The sequence below is a fragment of the Pinus tabuliformis genome, chromosome 2_1 (genome assembly GCF_031772625.1).
Source record: "Pinus tabuliformis cultivar Carrire ecotype Pingquan chromosome 2_1, CPIR1, whole genome shotgun sequence".
In the NCBI taxonomy this organism is placed as follows: domain Eukaryota; kingdom Viridiplantae; phylum Streptophyta; class Pinopsida; order Pinales; family Pinaceae; genus Pinus; species Pinus tabuliformis.
In genome coordinates, this window is record NC_142299.1 from 93,344,479 (window position 1) to 93,352,393 (window position 7,915).

Below are 7,915 nucleotides of genomic sequence, written 5' to 3' on the forward strand. Positions count from 1 at the left end.
GTGGAGTTGAGTGCGCAAGGTACTGAAACCCTTGGCATGAAGGCTGTGGAGGGCACCAAAACCTCGGTGATAAGGAAACCCCGGGCGCAAAAACTTTTGGAGATGTCGTAATGCAAACGTTGGACGACCTTAGTCTCGACAATGACGATACTTGCTTTGAGTGTGTTGCAGAGAAGGTATTTACACCAGGGGATCTAAGCATGGAGCCCTCTACCCCATACCTCAACAACCGAATAGTGGAAGTTGAGCAAAAAGTTCATGACGTGGAGGCTTTGCACCAGTTCATGAAGGAGCAAAATTGGCAAAAGCAAGGCAAGGTAGAGCTGCTCGCAGAAGTCAAGAAGCAGAAACAACAAGTGAAAGTATGGAAGTATCGGGCTTCCAAGTGCTACAAGCACCTCAAGAAGGTGACTAATCAGCTAAAAGGAGCCCGAGGTAAAAAGCCAAAGGTAGTGAAAGCAGGGATAAGTATTAAAGTACAAGATTGAGAGTTGGCCACCCATTTTTGAAGATTTTTTGCAGAATGTAAAATCTTGTTTGAGGACACACAACAACTTAGGGATGGGAGGATGCTAGTGTCCCAAATTGCTCTATTTTTACCCTATTCCCATAAGCCTTAACCTCTGTTTTATCTCTATCTAACCCTCTCATTCCTGCACTAGTCCAAGATAATCATCTATTCCTACATATACTTCGTATTTCATAATTAAGATTTATTAAATGCTTTATTAATTGCTTTACCTAGATTTCATACCTTTTAGTATCTCTTTTAACTTATGTTTGAATTTCATAAAAGTAATTGAAGAACTAAGTGTTAATAATTATTTAGCATGATCATTGCAGGCAGATTCCTGCACCGCCAATGATGTTGCTCTGTGATCTCTGTGATATTCCACGTGGGCGTTTTTGATCCACGACTCCTAGTTCGATTGCGGACTATCTGAGGATGGAAATTGGCGGCGTATAGTCAGGGATACTTTCCAAGAATATCGTCTACGACCAGCAAAGTTCGTGCTCTATTATAACCATCAGCCGGTTTTGCAAGGTTGTTTGTTAGTCCGTTCGGCCGAAAGGCTTGAATAGGAAATGACTATAATTAGTAGAATATGGCTAAGGTCGAGAGACTGTATATAATGTAGATCGTAGGTAGAGCCAAGCTAGTGATCTCTAAGTTGTAATTTTTTTACTTTGTAATTTTGTATCGCCCTTAGTTCTGGGTTGGACTCGCACTATCATGTATATTTGCTGATCAAGTTAATACAAGGAACGTGCCATGTTTTCTTCACGCCATGTCTAACTTTTATTTCATGCGTGATTAAGTGTTGAACCGTTTCGTTTCCTAAACGGGAAACGAGCTAGTTGGCTAGGGCCCATCCAACCTAGCTCGTTTACCCTTGTGCTTTCGCTATTTAAAAGTCTGTGTGAACATTTATTCATTTGCAGTTGCGTGGCTTGGATTGCTCTCATGTTTATTTAAGAAGTTATGTGTTAAATTCATTTCATATTCAAGTGTGAATGGATCCATAGTTTGGAATTTTAATTAAGTTTATTTCTTTCTTGCAATTTCCTTCCTGCAATTTTTGTCTTAGTTTACTTCCACTTGGGTCGTGCAAGAATATTCTTCTGGTACCAGTGCATGTAGTTTCCTACACTCTGGTTTATTCATTTACTTTACAACAAGTGTTACGTTCCTTTTCCTGCTTATAATTTCATTTATTCTTGCAAGCAAATGTATTGTTAATTCAAGTAATCATTCTCAATGTTAAGAGTTATACTTCTGAAGGATCTAAGAATTTTTACATGAATTAAGGAAGGACATTATTACTTGTAGTTTACGACTTAAGAAAAAGGAACATAAACGTTATAAGTGAATTGTCGAAATTTATTTGATGCACGCAAATTATTTTGATTGTTGCTTGATTATTCCGAATTGTTTTGCTTTATGAAGTTTACTTTCATTGCAAAGTTCAGTTAATTAAAGCATTCTTTTTCACATGTAATTTATCTCATAATCTAGCTTGCAATTGCAATTCTTTTCAACGCGTCTTTTAATTCTTTCGAAAGTAAATTAGAAACTTTGGTGAAGGAAGCTCTGTCTCAGTGCAAGGGCTGGTCTCTTGTCATAGGAATAGAGTGCTCTAAGCCTTGAGGCTTAGAGCACCTCCATAAAGACATAAGTCTTCAGTAAAGAAGGTAAAATATACTTTTTTCACATAAGTACTGTACCTACACTAGTGCAAGCAGATTGCAATAGTACAAGAACAGGTTGCTTGGTGTAGAAGGAAGATCAATTGGGAAACAGATCTTTGTAAGGGCCCACTTGTTAAACTGTTAGCCATCTATACTGAAGATAAACATAGTATTTCATTTCATCATTTAAGATTGCTTCCAATTGTGTGAAAGTTCCTTTACTTGATTTCCTCGCAAATTATTCTTTTACATTCCAGCACTAGAATTTCTTTGGTGTCGATTGTCTTTAAGATTGTTTTCTGTCTGATTCTGCAACATTTCATTTAAGAAGTAGGATTAGGAATAGGAAAAGTTCATACCACTTCTGGCATTGCCTGTGCTTCATCTCTAAGTTTACAAAACCCCTGGGTTGACAATTAAGTGCTGAGGAGTTTTCTTAAGTGCAATTCCTGCACCCAACAACAGGGAGCAAGATATAAGTCAACACAAATTTTATCACAGGTCAAAGGGAGAGCATAGGTCACAACAAGGGAAGCACTTGTAATTATTATATATATGAATGTCAAGCCAAGTTGGGTCACCTAAACTAAAGTTGCTCGTGTTCATTGTGTTATGTTGTGCACTTTATATGGTTAATTGGTTAAGTATAAATCTATTCTGAATAAGACCTAAAATAATAATAAGTAACAAAGTACACCGATAATAACTTGAAGAAGAAGAGGATTTAAGTATAGGGGGTTTACGCAGTGCATTATATTAGATATCATTTTTGGGATTCAACTGCATTAAGTAAGTCATTCACGTATGACCATTTCCATGAGAGGTAGTCGTAAGTGACTAATTTCTCATGATTTGAATAGTTCACTTAGCACTCATTGCATCAGGTGATGCTCATAGGGGTGAAGAAGTGGGATTGAAACTGGTGATATAAATCACATAGCGTCAATCATCACTTCCGGGGCTTGCACCCGGTAACCAGGACTTCCCGGGAGGTCACCCATCCCAGATCTCCTCTGGCTCAAGCGCGCTTAACTGTGGAGTTTTCCCCACAATCAGGCCCACTTAGCTTGCTACCCCATTTTCAAAACCTTAGCAAGTATTGTGCCTCATGAACCATTCAAGTAGAGATCCCTTCACTCTTTTTGAATTTAAGTATAGGGGGTTTACGCAGTGCATTATATTAGATATCATTTTTGGGATTCACACGCGTTAAGTAAGTCATTCACGTATGACCATTTCCATGAGAGGTAGTCGTAAGTGACTAATTTCTCATGAGGTGCAAGCCCCGGAAGTGATGATTGACGCTATGTGATTTATATCACCAGTTTCAATCCCACTTCTTCACCCCTGTGAGCATCACCTGATGCAATGAGTGCTAAGTGAACTATTCAAATCATGAGAAATTAGTCACTTACGACTACCTCTCATGGAAATGGTCATACATGAATGACTTACTTAATGCAGTTGAATCCCAAAAATGATATCTAATACGAAGAAGAGGATGTTGCATGTAGACAAACTGAAGGAAAGCACAAAAGTTCCCTTAGAGGATGTGATCATAGAGGTGTCTTGGATTGTGGATTTTGTTGTGTTCATTTTATGTGACACATGTAGCTTGGAAAAATCAATTAAGTATGACGATTGGTATCTTTGGAGGAAGCCAAGAGAAGTAAATTCATAGGTTGTGTTTTGTGGACATGGTGACGGGAGAACAACCCAAGCACTTGTAGACATAGGTGCATCACATAACTTCATGAGGGTATATGTGGCTAAGGAACTTGGCATCAATGTTATTATAAGTAAAGCTATTGTGAATGTAGTGAACTCCAAGGTAAAGGTGGTAAGAAGTGTTGCATCATTGGTTCATGTACAAGTGGGCAAGTGGCATGGATGTGTGAATTCTATAGTGACAATAATGTATTGCTTTGAGATTATGCCGGGCAAGGATTTTCTCAGGAGGAACAAAGTTGTCCAGGCACCATGGTTGGATCAATTGGCTACTTCATGAAGGAAAGACATGGGTTGTACCTTTGATAGAAATTATATGCCTTGGTTCAATATAATTTCGGATATATTCTCTAAGGAAGTTAGGGTTCCTAGATGCTCTTGAAACATGCTTCAAGTAGGTCAGTTTGGTATTTTTGCTATAACTTTTTTCTAAGATTTTATAGACTATGAAATATGGAACAGATAGAGAAGAGATCTCTATGTACTTGCGATAGAAATTTGAGACTTTCATTCACTATAATTTTGGATGTATACACCCTATGGAAGTCAGGATTGTAAAATAGTATTGAAATCAACTTTAAACAAGTCAATTTCACATTTTTTCTATATCTTATTTTCTGGGACTTTTGATGCTATGAAATTTCAAAGATCGAAGGAGACATAGTAAATTTCCGGAGGAAAAAAATTCAAAATTAGATTTGTAAAGTTGGGTACATTGCATGTTGTACAATTTTGTTCTTAAGAAGAGACCAAAAACAAAAAGTTGTGAGAGAAAATGACCCGGTGAAGCTAGAAGCAACTAATAGACTTGGTGAAGGCAGAAGCAATACGTAGACTTGATGAAGGCAGAATCAATAAGAAAACCTAGTGAAGGTAGAATTATCTAATAGACTTGATGAAGGTGGAAGTAGCATGAAAACTTAGTGAAGTAGGTTGATGCCTATGAATATTTGTAGTAGTGGTTATTGATGTCTCCTATATGTGGGTGCCTACAAATCTAGCAATAGATGGGATTGGTGTCTCCTATAGGTTGGTGCCTACAAATTTTTCAATGGAGGGGATTGGTGTCTCCTATAGGTTAGCGCCTACAAATATTATAGCAATGGGAATTGGGGTCTCCTGTAGGCTGGTGTCTACAAATCTTCAATAGAGGGGATTGGTGTCTCTTAGATGTTGGTGCCTAAAAATATTGTAGCATAGGGGATTGTTGTCTACTATAGGTCGATACTTAAAAATATTGCAATAGAAGGGATTGGTCTCTCTTTTATCTGATTTAGAATATTAGATTGATGTGCTAAGATCCTCCTCAGATTAGAAACAAAATGCTTTCATTGTGCTTAAGGATTCATGAATTTTTGCAAGTGAAATGATGAGTTTTTATGTTAATTTTATGAGCAATTTATCATAATAAAGAGACTGAACAACAACATAAACGTATATATAACATAATAAACACATTACAACAGGAACGTGATAAAAGAGTTCACCCCTTCCGAGCTATGTCTCCTTGGTCCAACTTCCAATGGCTTGGGCCTCTCTATTATGCTCAAAAGTGTGAAAAGAAGTGTTTACAATGCTCAAATGCTTTTGAAACCTGCTACAATAAGTCCAGAATCTGCAAAAATGGTTCTTTAGCCTCTTTTTGCATTAAATTTGGTGGAAAACTAAAGAAGTTATGACCTCTACTAGTTCTCCCAATATTCACTCCACAAATTGCACCATTTCAGGCATGAACCTACAATTTCACTCCAAAATTGTGCTAATTGGGTGAAAATTTCACCGTGCGGTGGTCCATAATCTATCGACACCGATTGTTCTATCACAAATCGCAGTCGGCGAAGAACTGACGATCTTATGGTCTGTGAACGCGGCGGGGTGACGTGCGATATGGCGGACCCGACGAAACTATTAACTGGAGCCCACAATATTATTGCATTGGGGATCCATCACAATTGGCAATTGGCAGAGTCAGGGGGTAACAGATATACGAGACTCTGCACTTCTGCGATGTGCGATTGAGATTATGGCACCGCAACCTGGGTACGTTGGGGGCCGAGTCATCGCATCGCACCTACCGAGGCTGATTCTTTAATGCCGACCTACCTGCAACATACGATTTACGAAATGCGGGGCTAATGGAAGCCTGCCACTTGGTGCTTCCCCATTTGCTGAAGGGTCCTACCACGTCATCCACTCCTGCCATGTGTCCAAGTCAAACTTGAACTTTGACTTGCTCTAACTTCTTCACATGAGCTCAGATTCAAGTGTCGTTCACACCGTTGGAATAAGAATGACGAGCACTTTGATCTGAAGCTAAGTTTATCAAGATTCTACCACTTTTTGTTTTGAGCCTAATTTTGAGCACCTAATCACTCCTCCCCACTAGAAGCCTTTTGGATCCCAAAAGGATCACTTACAATTGTCCAACAAGGGAGGGTAAAGTTTCCTCAACTTTCCAACCTCTATCCTTTTGGATTTTTAAAGATTTGTACCCTTGAGCCCCACTCGAAGATAATCGATACTTCCCCTTTTTGATGTCCTTGTTCTTCTGTCAAGTATAGTGTCTTGCTGAAGCTCGTCAAGGAATTCTGGAGAAAAGTCTTCAATAGATGGAATTTGAATATTCTCTCCTTGATCTTCAATGAAAGGAGGCCCATAAAAACTTAAATTCTCAACATTAACAACAACATAAATTTGCATATAGGAAGGCAAATCCAACGTGAAGGCATTGCTACCAATCTTTTCCAAAATTATGAATGGACCATATCTAATTGGTTTTATCTTTTTACCTTATCCTTGGAGCCTCTCTTTGTTAATATGAAGTGAAACTTCATCACCAACTTCGAACTCGTGATCTTGACGATGATTGTCATTCCTTACTTTGTACTTGCTTTGACTTTTATCAAGTTGTTCTTGAACCTTTTGGTGTACTAATTTTATTTGTTCACTAAACTTTCTTGCTTTGTATATGTCGCTATGACCTTTAATGACAACATCTTTGCCAAAAATAAAATTCAAAGGAGATTTAGGAAAGTATCCCAAGCATGCCTCAAATGGCGATGTTTGAGTTAAAGAGTGCTTGGCTCGATTGTAAGCATGCTGAATATAGTGCAAATGTTCATCCCACAACTTAGGATGCTTGCTGCAATACCCACAAAGAATATGTATCATTGTTCTGTTCACCACCTCTGTTTGACCATCTGTTTGTGGATGAAAAGTTGTACTCTTTTTCAATTTGGTGTCCATGAATCCCCATAATCTTGACAAAAAATTCCCAACAAAGCGAGAATCTCGATCACTAACAATGGATGTGGGAAATCCAAAATGCACCCAAACATTCTGAAAGAATAACTAAGCAGTTTGTTCAGCTGTAACTTGCTTTTTACATGGCATCAAAATACACATTTTGTTGAACCTATCCACAACTACATACAAATAATCATGAACTCTTTTTGACAATGGAAGACCTCCTATAAAATACATATAAACGCTCTCCCACTGTCGTGAAGGAACTAGAAGTGGTGTGTACAATCGTAACTTCCTATTGCTAGGCTTACTGATTGCACATAATGAACATTCTTTAATAAAACGAGACAGTCTTTATTTTTTTTGCTCAGGTAAGAATCAGACCTTCTATTCAACTAAATCAACAAAAAAGTTACATAATATACATGAAAGCAAATGTCACATGCGCACTCACTTTACAAACCACAAAGCTTAGGAGTGTCACCCTTAGAAGTACAGATATATTTGCAAATCTGAGCCGACGATCTCCATCCATGGAAGTCCACGGAATTGATGGGAGTCGGCCGCCCTAGATGCACATCGATCCTGGATCCATTTGTCACTTGGTCATTGGCTTTACCGAAAGTCCGTTTGTGGTTGATTTGATGCCCGATAACGCGGGAAACTATGGCCACACCATCTCGGTCCCACCACCAACTAGCCCTATCAACCTCAACCCTCGATCTGCTGCCTCCTGATCTGACAGCGGCAA